Below are 16,420 nucleotides of genomic sequence, written 5' to 3'. Positions count from 1 at the left end.
TTTAAGAGACATCGAGATGGGTATATGAACACGGAGGAAATAGAGGGATACGAACCGAGTAAGGCAGAAAGTTTTTTTTTGTTTCATTAGGACATCATGATTGGCACAGGCTTGGAGGGCTGAAGGGCCTGTTCCTGTGCTGTACTTCTCTTTGTTCTTTGTATTTCACACTGAGAGTCAAGGCCAAGTGCTCAGATGAAGCAGGCACAATATAATTCCAACAGTGGGGTTGTTGTAGCGACACCAAGAGCAGGAATAGGTGTGACCAGCTTGCAAAGGCAGTTTTAATTATTAATACGGTCATATCAATTAATAAGACAACTTTTTTTCAAACAAGATTTAAGACACACATCACAAGAGAGAGCGAAATTTAACAGGGTGGTGCAACCGTACGAACATAAAGCTTCCATTAAGGTCCAAATCTCAAACTTCTACTTTATATAGCTAGTTCTGGAAAGGTAACAGTTCTCTGAAAACATCACAAAACCTGCCGTTGATTACAATCCGCATCCCCACAATCAAAAGCTCCAAGCAATGTGGCCACACAACCTCAGACACTCTCACTCAGACCCCTGTCCATTCTCACAGTTCCTCCACCACCCCATGCCCCAAAGCCCCTGGGCCAACAGCACCACATTAGCAGGGGGAGGTGGCCATCGGCAGTCATCAGCTTCACATCAGCGGGGCAACCCCATTCTCAACTTCTCTTCATTCACCTTCATCAAAGGCAGCCCCATCTCCAACTACCATCCCTCTCCCCTACCCACCCCCCGAACTCACACTTCTGCTCCCCGACACCACCACCCCCTCCCCAATCCTCCAACCCACTCTGCTCCCTTGCATGTAGCTCCTATGCCCAATCCTGGCACCACGCCCCCACTCCTGCTCCCTGACATGCACCAGCCATCTGATCACTCCCTACGCAGCCAATCTTCCCCCAGGCATTCTCCCCTCACCCCCTGATGCTGCATGCTCGCCACCCAAATCCATCCTCCCGCCCCCGCCGCGGTCTCTCCTTCCCCTCCCCCCTCACCATCCTCCCGCCCCCGCCGCGGTCTCTCTTTCCCCTCCCCATCCTCCGCTCCCCCTCCCCAGTCCTCTCCCGGTCTCTCTCTCTCCCCGTCCCCGGCTTGACCAGGCTCTCGGTCTCTCCCCGTCCCCGGCCCGGTCTCGGTCTCTCACCCCGATCCGCGGTTCTGATCCTCGGGTCTCCGACCCAGGACATCAAAATGGCGACTGGACCCCCGGATCAGCGGTTTCCGCAGCAACGGGGGAATTAATCCGAAAACCTTCCTTGTATTTTAAAAGATATACATTGACTAAGTGCTGGAAATAATTACAATGCGAATATATATAGATAATTCTTAAAAACTAAAATGCGATTATCTAACACTGAGCTGTATGCCGTGTAATTTATTATTTAAAGTTGATAGAACTCCCCCTTCTCTTGGAGCCAGTTGGTTTGTCTCAGGATAATACCTGATGACATCAGCCTACACCAACAACAACTTACATTTAGAAAGCGCCTGTCTCAGCAAGACTGGCAATCCATTAACTAAGATCAGGTGTAGTATTGGTGTCCTGCACTTGATAGAAGTCAATGAGGTTACACTGAGGCTTTATATGAAGTATTTTTAAAAAACGGCATTTAGGCCTTTTGGCTAAGATGCAAATGAGATCAAGCACTGGAGGAGGTGCAATGTCTGCTCCAAACAGCTTGGATCATGTAGATCAAGCCTAAGACAGGAAGAGGCTTGCCTGTCTCGTCAGCTTGGATCTGGAATGTCTCACTTGGTGAGACTTTGAATTGGACTTGGATTGGATTGAATTGGATATGACCAAAAAAAAAAATCCATGAAGCACAATGAAACATCAAAGCACAGAAAGCTTTAGTTAAACAGTTTGGTCAGTGAGGTGGGTGTAACTCTTCCTCCACCGTGCCCCATCTATTTCCCACGCTTCTGCTCTTCCTTTTCCTCCCAGAACCATATCACCAGCCTCCAACCCACAGCCAACTTTACATCACCACCAACCTCCTGCAACACCATGATCCACTCCTCAATCACTCCCAATACCCCCTCCCACTGCGCCTTCCCACTCAAGCGCAGGCAATACGAAACCAGCCCTTCTATCTCTTCATCCAAGGCGCTAGCACTCCTTTCAAGGGAAAGTGATTTACGGGAGCCACTTTTAGTTCAGCGTACTATTCACTGCTCACAATGTAATCTTGAAAATATTAATTGAAAATATTAATCTTGCACAATGAAAATACTTCCCAAATTTAAAACAAATAGGTAATTCACAACTACCATTTATATGTCACACATTCCCTGGGCCCACATGTACACTAGCACAGTTGGTAGAATAAAAGGACTTATTTTCCTTGCCCTTGGCGCTTGTGGTTGGTGGGAGTGTGGGGAAGGTGTGCGGTAGTGCATGCCCAAGCATGGGTGATGGGTTTGAGTTTTGAGTTTCTATTTTGTTGCCCTGCAAAAGGGTATGTACCATAATGCTATGATTTTGTGGCCTTAACCTGTTGTCCTGACTCTCCACACTCTTTTTCTGTTGTTCTTTCAATATCGACACAGGAGGAGGCACTGACCATGATGGCAGCGATTGTGATGTCTGATTCTTTGAATTATTTGCATTGATCTTTGATGGTCTTCTCCATCTAAGAACATAAGAACTAGGAGCAGGAGTAGGCCATCTGGCCCCTCAAGCCTGCTCCGCCATTCAATAAGATCATGGCTGATCTTTTCGTGGACTCAGCTCCACTTACCCGCCCACTCACCATAATCCTTAATTCCTTCACTGTTAAAACATTTATCTATCCTTACCTTAAAAACATTCAATGAAGTAGCCTCAACTGCTTCACTGGGCAGGCAATTCCACACATTCACAAGCCTTTGTGTGAAGAAGTTCCTCCTGAACTCAGTCCTAAATCTGCTTCCCCTTATTTTGAGACCATGCCTCCTAGTTCTAGTTTCACCTGCCAGTGGAAACAACGTCCCTGCTTCTATCTTATCTATTCCCTTTATAATAATCTTATATGTTTCTACAAGATCTCCCCTCATTCTTTTGAATGCATATGAGTATAGCCCCAGTCTAATCAGAGTCTCCTAATAAGCCAACCTTCTCAACTCCAGAGTCATCCTAGTGAGTCTCTTCTGCACCTCCTCCAGTGCCAGTATATCCTTTCTCAAGTAAGAAAACCAAAACTATACACAGTACTCCAGGTGAGGCCTCACCACCACCTTATATAGCTGCAACATAACCTCCCTCTAGCAATGAAGGACAAAATTCCATTTGCCTTCTTAATTACCTGCTGCACCTGTAAACCAACTTTGTGTGATTAATGCACAAGGACAGCCAGGTCCCTCTGCACAGCAGCATGCTGCAATTTTTTGCCCTTTAAATAATAGTCCATTTTGCTGTTATTCCTATCAAAATGGATGATCTCACATTTACCAACATTGTATTCCATCTGCCAGACCCTTGCCCACTCACTTAGACTATCTATATCCCTTTGCAGACTTTCAGCGTCCTCTGCACACTTTGCTCTGCCACTCATTTCAGTGTCATCTGCGAATTTTGACACACTACACTTGGTCCCCAACTCCAATTCATCTACGTAAATCGTAAACAATTGTGGTCCCAACACTGATCCCTGAGGCACACCACTAGTCACTGATCGCCAACCAGAAAAACATTTATCCCCACTCTTTATTTTCTGTTAGTTAACCAATCCTCTATCCATGCTAATACATTACTCGTAACACCGTGCACCTTTATCTTATGCAGCAGCCTTTGGTGCGGCACCTTGTCAAATGCCTTCTGGAAATCCAGATACACCGCATCCACCGGTTCCCCATTGCCCACTGCGCACATAATGTTCTCAAAGAATTCCACCAAATTAGTCAAACATGACCTGCCCTTCATGAACCCATGCTGCAGCTTCCCAATGGGACAATTTATATCCAGATGTCTCGCTATTTCTTCCTTGATGATAGATTCAAGCATTTTCCCAACTACAAAAGTTAAGCTAACCAGCCTATAGTTACCGATCTTTTGTCTACCTTCTTTTTTAAACAGTGGCGTCAATTTGCTGTTTCCCAATCTGCAGGAACCACCCCAGAGTCCAGCGAACTTTGGTAAATTACCACTAGTGCATTTGCTATTTCTCTCGCCATCTCTTTTAACAAAGAACAAAGAAAATTACAGCACAGGAACAGGCCCTTCAGCCCTCCAAGCCTGCACCGACCATGCTGCCCGACTGGACTAAAACCCCCCACCCTTCTGGGAACAATTTCCTCTATTCCCATCCTATTCATGTATTTGTCAAGACGCCCCTTAAAAGTCACTGTTGTATCTACTTCCACTACTTCCCCCGGCAGCGAGTTCCAGGCACCCACCACCCTCTATGTAAAAAACTTGCCTCGTACGTCTCCTTTAAACTTTGCCCCTCGCACCTTAAACTAATGCCCCTTAGTAATTGACTCTTCCACCCTGGAAAAAAGCTTCTGACTATCCACTCTGTCCATGCCCCTCATAATCTTGTAGACTTCTATCTATGAGGTTGCCTCTCAATTTCCATCGTTCCAGTGAGAACAAACCAAGTTTCTCCAACCTCTCCTCATAGCTAATGCCCTCCATATCAGGCAACATCCTGGTAAATCTTTTCTGTACCCTCTCCAAAGCCTCCATATCCTTCTGGTAGTGTGGAGACCAGAATTGAATACTATATTCCAAGCGCGGCCTAACTAAGATCCTATAAAGCTGCAACATGACTTGCCAATTTTTAAACTCAATGCCCCGGGCGATGAAGGCAAGCATGCCGTATGTCTTCTTGACTACCTTCTCCACCTGCGTTGCCACTTTCAGTGACCTGTGTACCTGTACACCCAGATCTCTCTGTCTATCAATACTCATAAGGGTTCTGCCATTTACTGTATATTTCCTAACTGTCTTAGACCTTCCAAAATCTTTTTCAGTACCCTGGGATGCTTTCCATCAGAGCCAGGAGACTTGTCTACCTTTAGCCCCATTAGCTTGCCCAACACTACCTCTTTTGTGATAATGATAGTTTCTGGGTCCTCACCTGCCATAGCCTCCTTGTCATCAATTTTTGGCACGTTATTTGTGTCTTCCACTGTGAAGACCGACACAAAATTCCTGTTCAATGTATGTATGTGAAATGATGATCATTCTGCACTGTACTGAATCCTGGGAATTTGTTCTGTACCGTATGGAACATAAAGTTGAAAATTTTCAGTAAAAACATTATTTTAAAAAGTCAATTTTTTTCACAGTATGGAACCATCATTGATTTTGTAAGTTTAGAATCAAGTTCTGTAATTAGTTTTTGTAACTCTATTGTTCTTTTAATTTTCATTACTTAGAAATATGTATTAGTTGAATGTGTCATGTTATATTTAGCACATCAATCACTTTCAAGCACTTGTTTCATATGCACCTTGTATAGACTTTGTAATTTCTATAACTTTGTAATTTTTGTAAAGCTATTCTGCATTTTAATTGACTCATACCAAGCACTGACAGATATAATAAAAACATAAGGCAAAGCAGTTCTCTCAAGAAAAACACATTGATAAGCCTCCGTTTTAATAAATTCTACAGGACATACAATACTGATACCTATAGCACAATTGGATATATGGACTGCTATCTTGTGTGAAAAGAAAGCAATAAAACTTAATGTATAAGGAGACTTTAAATGCTGATTATGGCTCTGCGTTTATATAGTATCAAGAACTTACAATAATGTGAAAATCAAAAGGAGCTGGGGTTTTTCGAGCTCCTCAGAGGGTTTGGGTGTCTTTTCTCTTTTCATGCTGCTCAGATGGAATGCAAATTGTATATTCTGGCTGACCTCCATTGTCTTAATAGGATTACATCTTATTTTTTTAAAATCCAGCCAGAAAAATTAGAAATATCTTTTTTTATTAAAAAAAACATCTGTCATATTATAATGAGACCAAATACAGATAGGTAACTGTTTTGCAGAACACCTTTGTTCTGCACAAGAATGATCCCAAGGTACTGATTAATTCTCCACTTTGCTCTCATGCTTATCTCAGTCCTTGGCCTCCTGCAGTGTTCCCTATCAAACTTGAGGAACAACACCTCAATTAGGCATCTGACAACTTTCCAAACATTGGATGGTTCACCAAATTGGTTCCTAGCATGAGGGGGTGAATAAATTGGGCTCTATATGTTCTGAAGTTTAAAAGAATGAGAGGCGATCACATTAAAACATAAATGGCCCATAACTTCCACCTAGCCGCGGAAAGCCATGGGCCACCAAATAGAGGAGAATTTTTGTGCACTTTTACCTGCAAACATTGCGATCTTACTCTCGATGGGAGCAGCAGCATTCAGTGGGACAATCTCCACAGGTGTCAGCATGGCGCAGAAGGATTCAAGCTTTGCCCCCTTGTGACGGGGCCAGCTTGGTCAAGCTTTGAAACAGCAGTTTACAGTGAGGGCAGAGAGATCAAAAGGATTCCCTGCTATTATAAAGGTATGTTGAATTTTTCCCTTTCTTTTGCTATTTCATTTAAGCAGTTAATCCTATTATTTGTTCATTTAAAGTGTAATTTTTATTTTTATGATTGAAGATGAGTACTTTTAATATGTATAAATGAACATAGGTTTTATTTGTTTTAAATCTGTGAAGCTACTATTTAAATCTGCATTACATTATTATATAACTTTACACATGGCGTGTGTAAGTGTTTGTATGTTTTGATGTTTCAATAAAGCATTTGCAGAATTTTGTAAGGTTTAATGGAAAATATTAACAAAGATAATGCTATAAATACAAAACTTTGATACCATGTTAACATTTAACTAAACATTTTACTTTAGCATTAATTACTGCGGATGCTAGAATCTGAAACCAAAAGAGCTTTGACAAAAGGCCATCTGGACACAAAACATCAGCTCTTTTTTCTCCTTACAGATGTTGCCAGACCTGCTGAGATTTTCCAGCATTTTCTCTTTTGATTTTACTTTAGCAGCTACGCCGTGACATTTTGTTAAATTGCTTCATCTTTTCCAATTTTCTTACAATGAACTGTTTTCTCTTTAACACAATGATCAATAATTTATTTTTATTTTAAAAGAACGGTTCTGTTGTCTCTGTAAACAAGGAAGAAAGGGAGGGAAGAATGAGGATGAGGAGGAGGAGTGAGGGGGAGGGGAGGGGAGCGTTTGGACATATTAATTGTACTTTTTACAAGTAGCCTGTCTCTTCTCTCATGATCTCTGAACCTATGTCAAAGCCTCAAAAGAACTTCAGCAATTTTAAGAAGCCAAACCAAAAGTGTGATGTGCCAGTAGTGGTGGAGCATCACCCCAATCTGCACTGAACTTTGCAATACCTATCAGAGAGATAGTTCATATCAGCTTACAGGAGGCTTGTATATGTCGTCTTAAGGAATGCACTTTCCTAAAGCATTTGAAATAGCCAAATCACATGCCTCCCACTGAAAATGTAGAGATCATTTCACCCTATGTCTTAAGCGGCTTCGAAGGAACAACATTGCATCAGGGAGACTCTTAAAATTGTGATAAACAACACTGATTAAAATACATAGCAAAATCCAAATGAACTTGAGATGAAACTTATTACAGACTTTAAACCCACTCAGTTATATAGGAATGGAATTAACAGTATGTCGCAGCAAAGTTGTGAAAAAATTTAAAAATCTTTCACTTTCTGTACATTACATATATTTTAAATATCTTTTAAACACATTTACAAAAAAGGTTAACCCACTCAAAGAATGTCTGCTCCCTCTACTGGCTGCAGCTGGAGCAGAACAAAAGTGTGCAAATAAATAACCGTACTCACCTATCATCAGGGCAAGTAAGCAAAGTCAACACTTTTCTAAGAGGGACTTCAGCGCTTCAATCCTTATTGCTCTACCAGAAGTTTCAACTTGGCATGCTTTCAATGCGCATATCTTGCGTTGGGACTTCCGTATTGTCCTGAAGTGCATGTGCAGTGCACAATCCCCGTACATAGGTAGGAAAAGGGATGAGGTCCTGAAATGTGAATGTAGAGAGTTAGGCAGAAGGCTAAAGTGCAGGACCTCGAAGGTAGTAATTTCAGGACTACTACCGCTGCCACGTGCTAGTGAGACTATGAATAGGAGGATTAGGCAGATGAATGCCTGGCTTGAGAGCTGGTGCAGGGGGCAGGGATTTAGATTTTTGGATCATTGGGATCTTTTCTGGGGAAGGGCTGACCTGTTCAAGAGGGGTAGGTTGCATCTGGACTGGAGGGGGACTAACATCTTGGTGGAGAGATTTGCTAGAGCCATTCGGGAGGGTTTAAACTAGTTTGGCAGGGGGGTGGGATCCAAAGCAGTAGGGAGACAAAAGAGAAGTGTGAGGACAGCACAGAAGTTAAAGAGAGCACATTAAGTAGTTAAAGGCAGCGTCAGTAATCCTAGTACCAGACAGATCAGGCAAAAGCAGGACAGAGAACAAGGGTAGTCCAGATTAAACTGCATTTATTTCAATGCAAGAGGCCTGACGAGCAAGGCAGATGAACTCAGGGCATGGATGGGTATGTGGGACTGGGATATTATAGCAATTACCGAAACATGACTAAGGGAGGGACAGGACTGGCAGCTCAATGTTCCAGGGTACAGATGCTATAGGAAAGATAGAACAGGAGGTAAGAGAGGAGGGGGAGTTGCACTTTTGATCAGGGAAAGCATCACGGCCGTACTGAGGGGATATATCCGAGGGTTCGGCCACTGAGTCTATATGGATAGAACTGAGAAATAAGAAGAGGGAAATCACTTTGATAGGGTTGTACTATAGGCCCCCAAATAGTTGGCGGGAAATTGAGGAGCAAATATGTAAGGAGATTACAGATAGCTCCAAGAAAAATAGGGTGGTAATAGTCGGAGATTTTAACTTTCCCAACATTGACTGGGACAGAAATTTGTTGAGTGTATTCAGGAGGAATTTCTCATTCAGTATGTGGATGGCCCGACTAGAGAGGGGGCAAAACATGACCTCCTCTTGGGAAATAAGGAAGGGCACGTGACAGAAGTGTTAGTGAGGGATCACTTTGGGACCAGTGACCATAATTCTATTGGTTTCAAGATAGCTATGGAGAATGATAGGTCTGGCCCAAAAGTTAAAATTCTAAATTGAGGCAAGGCCAATTTTGATGGTATCAGGCAGGAACTTTCAAAAGTTAATTGGGGGAGTCTGAGGGAAGGCAAAGGGACATCTGGTAAGTGGCACGCTTTCAAAAGTGTGTTAACCAGGGTTCAGGGTAAACACATTCCTCCTAGAGTGAAGGGCAAGGCTGGCAGAAGTAGGGAACCCTGGATGACTCAGGATATTGAGGCCCTGGTCAAGAAGAAGAAAGAGGCACATGACATGCATAGGCAGCTGGGATCAAGTGAATCCCTTGAAGAGTATAGTGGGTGTAGGAGTAGAGTTAAGAGAGAAATCAGGAGGGCAAAAAGGGGACACGAGATTGTTTTGGCAGATAAGGCAAAGGAGAATCCAAAGAGCTTCTGCAAATACATAAAGGGCAAAAGAGTAACAAGGGAGAGAGTAGGGCCTCTTAAGGATCAACAAGGTCATCTATGTGTGGATCCTCAAGAGTTGGGTGAGATCCTAAATGAATATTTCTCATCAGTATTTACTGTTGAGAAAAGCATGGATATTAGGGAACTTGGGGAAATAAATAATGGTGTCTTGAGGAGTGTACATATTACAGAGAAGGTGGTGCTGGAAGTCTTAAAGCATCAAGGTAGATAAATCCCCAGGACCTGATGAAGTGTATCCCAGGACATTGTGGGATGCTGGGAAGGAAATTGCAGGACCCCTAGCCGAGATATTTGAATCATCGATAGACACGGGTGAGGTGCCTGAAGATTGGAGAGTGGCAAATGTTGTGCCTTTGTTTAAAAAGGGCTGCAGGGAAAAGCCTGGGAACTACAGGCCAGTGAGCCTCACATCTGTGGTGGGTAAATTGTTGGAAGGTATTTTGAGAGACAGGATCTACAGGCATTTAGAGACACAAGGACTGATTAGGGACAGTCAGCATGGCTTTGAGAGTGGAAAATCATGTCTCACAAATTTAATTGAGTTTTTTGAAGGGGTAACCAAGAAGGTAGATGAGGGCAGTGTAGTTGATGTTGTCTACATGGACTTTATAGCAAGGCCTTTGACAAGGTACCGCATGGTAAGTTGTTGCACAAGGTTAAATCTCACGGGATCTAGGGTGAGGTATCTAAATGGATACAAAATTGGATTCTTGACAGAAGCCAGAAGGTGGTTGTAGAGAGTTGTTTTTCAAATTGGAGGCCTATGACCAGCGGTGTGCCTCAGGGATCAGTGCTGGGTCCACTGTTATTTGTCATTTATATTAATGATTTGGATGAGAATATAGGAGGCATGGTTAGTAAGTGTGCAGATGACACTAAGATTGGTGGCATAGTGGATAGTGAAGAAAGCTATCTCCAATTGCAACGGGATCTTGATCAACTGGGCCAGTGGACTGACGAATGGCAGATGGAGTTTAATTTAGACAAATACGAGGTGATGCATTTTGGTAGATTGAACCAGGGCAGGACTTACTCAGTTAATAGTAGGGCGTTGGGGAGAGTTACAGAACAAAGATCTAGGGGTACATGTTCATAGCTCCTTGAAAGTGGAGTCACAGGTGGACAGAGTGGTGAAGACGACATTCGGCATGCTTGGTTTCATCGGTCAGAACATTGAATACAGGAGTTGGAATGTCTTGTTGAAGTTGTACAAGATATTGGTAAGGCCACACTTGGAATACTGTGTGCAAGTCTGGTCACCCTATTATAGAAAGGATATTATTAAACTAGAAAAGAGTGCAGAAAAGATTTACTAGGATGCTACCGGGACTTGATGGATTGAATTATAAGGAGAGGCTGGATAGACTGGGACTTTTTTCTCTGGAGCGTATGAAGGCTGAAGGGTGATCTTATAGAGGTCTATAAAATAATGAGGGGCACAGATCAGTTAGATAGTCAATATCTTTTCCCAAAGGTAGGGGAGTCTAAAACTAGAGGGCATAGGTTTAAGGTGAGAGGGGAGAGATACAAGTGTCCAGAGGGGCAATTCTTTCACACAGAGGGTGTTGAGTGTATGGAACAAGCTGCCAGAGGTAGTAGTAGAGGTGGGTACATTTTGTCTTTTAAAAAGCATTTAGATAGTTACATTGGTATGAAGGGTATAGAGGGATATGGGTCAAATGCAGGCAATTGGGATTAGCTTTGGGGTTTTTTTTTAAAAAAGGGCAGCATGGACAAGTTGGGCCAAAGGGCCTGTTTCCATGTTGTAAATCTCTATGACTCTAAGTTGGGATTCGGGACGGAAGTTATGGCCCAATTAGAATTTGAAGGGGCTTGATGGGATAATCACAGAGGTTGTTTCCATTGGCCGGGAAATCTAAAACACAGGGCCGGCCTCAGAATATGATGCCAATTTTTTAGCACCACAATGAAACTACTTCAAAGGGTTTGGTGGCATGGTGACACAGGGGTTAGCACTGCTGCCTCACAGCACCAAGGACCCAGGTTCGATTCCAGCCTTGGGTGACTGTGTGGAGGTGCGCATTCCCCCCATCTATGTGGGTTTCTTCCAGGTGCTCCAGTTTCCTCCCACAGTCCTAAGATGTGTAGGTTAGGGGGATTAGCAGGGATAAATGTGTAGGGATAGGGCAGGGGGTGGGCCTGGGTAAGATGCTCTGTTGGACAGTCAGTGCAGACTCGATGAACTGAATGGCCTCTTTTTACACTGCAGAGATTCTATGATTGCCAATCTTTGGTATTCTCTACCTCAGAGATTTGAAGATTCTCCATTACTGAATACATTTAAGGCTCCCAGGGAATCAAGGGATATGTGGAGTGGGTGGGTAAGTGGAATTGACCCCAAGATCAACCATGATTGCATTGAATAGTAGGACAGGCTAGACAGACCATATGGCCCAATCCTCTCCTATTTCTGTTTTCTTGTTAAGTATCTCAAAGGCTGTGGGCAGGTTGTGACGGGTGAGAGATAGTTTTCCTTTGTCACACATCGAATGTCATTTGTGACTTTGATTAGAGCTGTTTCAGAACTGTAGTAGGGATGGAAACCTGATTGGGGTGATTCAAACATGGAGTTGCAGGAAAGATGGGCAGGGAGTTGGGAAGTGGCAACACGTTCACAGACTGTGGGGAAGAAGGAAAGTTGAAGATCGCTATGGTCATTTGCAAGGAAACTGTGTTAACGATGTTTAATGAGAAGAAGGATGTTTAATGAGAAGGGTGATAGTGGTAGATTTAGAAGAGCAGATAACAGAACCTGAGGACAGATGATGATTAATAATGTCAGTTGACATGGGAGCAAGGAAGGGATGTTAGGCGCCACGGTTGCACAATGGTTAGCACTGCTGCTTCAGTGCCAGGGACCCGGATTCGATTCCCAGCTTGGGTCACTGTGTGTGGAGTTTACACGTTCTCCCCAAAGATGTGTGGGTTTCCTCTGGGTGCTTCTGTTTCCTCCCACATTCTGAAAGACATGCTGGTTAGGTACATTGACCCAAACAGGACTGTGGTGACGAGGGGAATTTCACAGTAACTTCATTGCAGTTTTAATGTAAGCCTTACTTGTGACTAATAAATAAACTAAAAAAAAAATAACTAGGTGGTTAGCAATTTAGCAGGAAGTGTGACAAAGAAAAAGCAGTTGGGTCTCATGGACAACATGAGCTCCAAAAGGACATGAACTTGAAAAATGTGCAAGCTCAGGGTTAGGGCTAAGAGACCTTAAGAGACTGATGGCTCAGCGAATGTAGCTGCAGAGGTAACTGATTGGATGACCTCAATCTTAGTGATAAAGAAATCTATGAGCCCCTCACATGTTGTTGGAGGTGAAGGTGGAACTGACAGGAGAGGTGTGGTTAAGACTGTATGCAGAAGAAGCCGGGGGTTATCTTTGCAGTCCAGGATGATGGAATAGTGAGCTTTAAAAGGAGAAAATGCTGGAAACACTGAGATTATCAATCAACAGTAGGGGCAAACATGTCCTTTTCAGAGCGTAATCTTTCATCACAAGTGAGTGAGATAAACCAGCAACAGCCAAGGAAGAACAGCTGAATAGATACAAATCAGAGGGGCTGAATACATGCTCTGTATCTATCATCTGCCCTGACATTGTGTCTCCTCTTATCTCTTTAATCTTTATTTTTGCTGCGGAGTGCGTTTGATTCCCCTTATCTTAAATATTAAATCATCGGGTTCTCTTTCCAGATGCGAAGTGTTTCCAGTATTATCTGTGATTGTTAGAGGAGTGAATGAGTGGACTGACCACTGAATTACGTCTAACTTAGTACACTTCCATTCATAACTTGGGATTGTGTGACAAACAGACATTAACAAGATTGTTTCAAATAATTAAGAAATTGGAATAAATATTTTCACATGTAGGGTTACATAGTACTTACGGTACAAACAGGTCATCAAAGTCTGGCACAAATGCCACATATGTAGGTGTCTGCTGATCGGTAAAAATGCTCAGCTGTGGCATGATTGTCACAATTAGATACATCCTCTCCACAGCTGCCCCACCAAATACTTCCATAATCTTAAAGACCTCTATCAGGCTATGCCTTCCTCTCTTTTCTATCGCAAAAAAAGAGCCCAGCCAATTCAATCTTTCTGATAGCTGCTCAGTTGTGGCATCATTCAGTAAATGTTTTTGCATCATTTCCAGTGCCTCTATAACCAAGGATTTTATATTCAGTTTAGTTTATCAACAATCTCCCCTTTTCTATTTTAAATGCCTTTATATCTTTTTTGATTTCTTCTAAAGTCCACCTGTTCATCTCCCTGGTAAATTCCAATTCAGCTATTTCACACCAGCAAGATCATCATGCAAACCTGAGTAGCCCAATCCATGTTCTGATTTTTATTTGTGGGTCTGCCAAACCTCATTTCTTTTTATATCCCTTTTGGTTTAACTTTTCATTTTCTCTTTGCTTTCCAATTTTTAGAACTTCTTTCTTAACCTTTGTGTATTGCCTTCCGTCATCCTCTTCTTTACTGTCTATGTACTCAAGTGTATATTCTTTTTTAAATTTCAGTGTTGCCCTTACCTATTGAATCATCGTGTGTCAGCACTGGCTAATTTGATTTTGTTTATTCCATTCTCATCATCTTCAAATCAGCTTTTATTTGCCAGGTTATTATTTTTGTCTTACTTGTGTCCTTCTCAGTCATTTTCTGGAACCTTATTATGGTGTGATTGCTATAGCTCAAATATTCCATCATGCCTGATCTTGCTTTATACACCATAATTTCTTTGAAGAAGTGACATTGAGTCTTGGGTAACTGCCTGTGTGGAGTTTGCACATTATCCCTGTGTCTGCGTGGGTTTCCTCCCATAGTCCAAAGAGGTGCAGATTAGGTTGTTTGGCTATGCTAAATTGTCCATAGTGTCAGGGAGATTAGCAGGGTAAATATTTGGTGTTATAGGAAGAGGGCCTGGGTGGGATTGTTGCTCGTGGGCCACATCATCTCCTTCTGCACTGTAGGGATTCTATGATATCACAAGTGGACAATATCTGACATGGTACATTACACCATGGAATATTTTCCCACGTGGCTATTGAGGCAGACCATCATTTTAAAAATAATTGGAGGCAAAGGGACATGTCCTCACATTCCTGTTGTCAAAAACAAATAAAATCACTTGATTATTGCTTTATAAAATAAGCCAGGGATTTCTTGTAAACCAAAATTTTTACTTGATAATTGAATGTTTTTCTAAGGCTTTGGAGACATGGTTTTTAAAAAAATGCTGAGATTCTAAATTTATCAGCAGTACTTTTATTAAAAACAATTCCCAGGAATGTATAATTTTTTTGATTTGCAGCATCTCTAAGTTTGAAATATTATTTCTAGTTACAACAATTTCTAGCTACAAATCTGGTATACAATATGGAAAATTGCCCAGGTATGCCCTGTGCACATAAAGCAGGAAAAATCCAACCCAGCCACTTATCATTATCTCATCAGTCTACTCTAGATCATCAGCAAATGATAAAAGGTGTCGTCTGTACTATCAAGCAGTACTTACTTAGCAATAACTTAGTGTTCAGTTTGGGCTCTGGCAGGGCTAATCAACTCTCGACTGCATTATAGCCTTGATCCAAACATGGGCAAAAGAGCTGAACTCCAAAGATGGGAGGAGAGTGACTGCCCTTGAAATCAAGGCTTCATTGGACCAATTGTGGTGTCAAAAAGTCCTCGCAAAACTGAAATCAATGAAAATCAAGGAGAAAACTCATACCTAGCACAAAGAGGGATTGCTGTGGTTGTTCATCAATTATTGCAGTTTCAGGACATCACTGCAGTAGTTCCTCAGGGTAGTGTCCTAGGTTCGCCCATCTTCAGCTGCTTCATCAATGACCTTCCTTCCATCATAAGGTCAGAAGTGGGGGATGTTTGCTGATGACTGCTCAATGTTCAAAACCATTCGCGACGACTCAGACAACAAAGCAGTCCATACCCAAATGCAGTTGACCTGGACAATATCCAGGCTCAAGCTGACAAGTGGGAATTAGCATATATGCCACTTGAGTGCCAGACAATGACCATAACAAGAATATAACCATCGCACATTCAAGGGCATTATTCCCGCTGAAGCCCCATTATCCAGATCCTGGGGGTCACCATTGACCAGAGAGTGAACTGGACTCAGCAAAGAAATACTGTGGCAACAAGAGCCGGTCAGAGACTAGGAATCCTGTGGTGAGTGACTTGCATCCTAACTCTCCAAAGTCTGTCCACCATTGACAAGGCACAAGTCAGGAGTATAAGGGAATACTGTCCACATATCTGGATGGGTGCAGCTCCAAGAACACTCAAGCTCAAGACCACCCAGGACAAAGCTGTTCGCTTGATTGGTATCCCTTCCACAAACATTCACTCCCTCCACCACCAACGCACAGTGAACCATCTATAAATGACACTGCGGGAACTCACCAATGTTTCCTAAACTTCACACTGCTACCATCTAAAATATCAGCAGACACATGGGAACCACCATTTAGAAGCTTCTCTCCAAGCCATTCACAATCCTGATTTGGAAAGATATCGCTGTTCCTTCACTATCATTGAGCCATAATTTTGGAACTCCTTTCCAAACAGCATTGTAGTTGTAGCTACACCTGCAGCAGTTCAAGAAGGCAGCTCATCACCACCACCTCCTCAAGGGTAATTTACAATAGGCTTCAAACACTGGCCTAGCAAATGATGCCCACATTCCACAAAAGCATTTAAAAAAATTATATACAGCAATGCATATGGAGAAGGAAAACAGAAGTTAAAAAAGAAGTGTAGCTAAT

The 16,420-nt window shown here is 42.6% G+C and overlaps 1 protein-coding gene across 1 annotated transcript in view; it reads right to left on the bottom strand.

Moving 5' to 3' along the window:
- The window catches only part of dhx9 (DEAH (Asp-Glu-Ala-His) box helicase 9), a 72,318-nt gene extending 71,072 nt beyond the window's left edge, over positions 1–1,246 (bottom strand). The window contains exon 1 of the mRNA XM_078218323.1: positions 1,183–1,246. The gene's annotated coding sequence lies outside the window, so the exon portion shown is untranslated. The remainder of the gene's footprint in view (positions 1–1,182) is intronic.
- Positions 1,247–16,420: the final 15,174 nt, after the last annotated feature.

Source organism: Mustelus asterias, chromosome 8 (genome assembly GCF_964213995.1).
Source record: "Mustelus asterias chromosome 8, sMusAst1.hap1.1, whole genome shotgun sequence".
Taxonomy (NCBI): Eukaryota; Metazoa; Chordata; class Chondrichthyes; order Carcharhiniformes; family Triakidae; genus Mustelus; species Mustelus asterias.
This window is presented reverse-complemented; position numbering and strand designations above follow the sequence as displayed.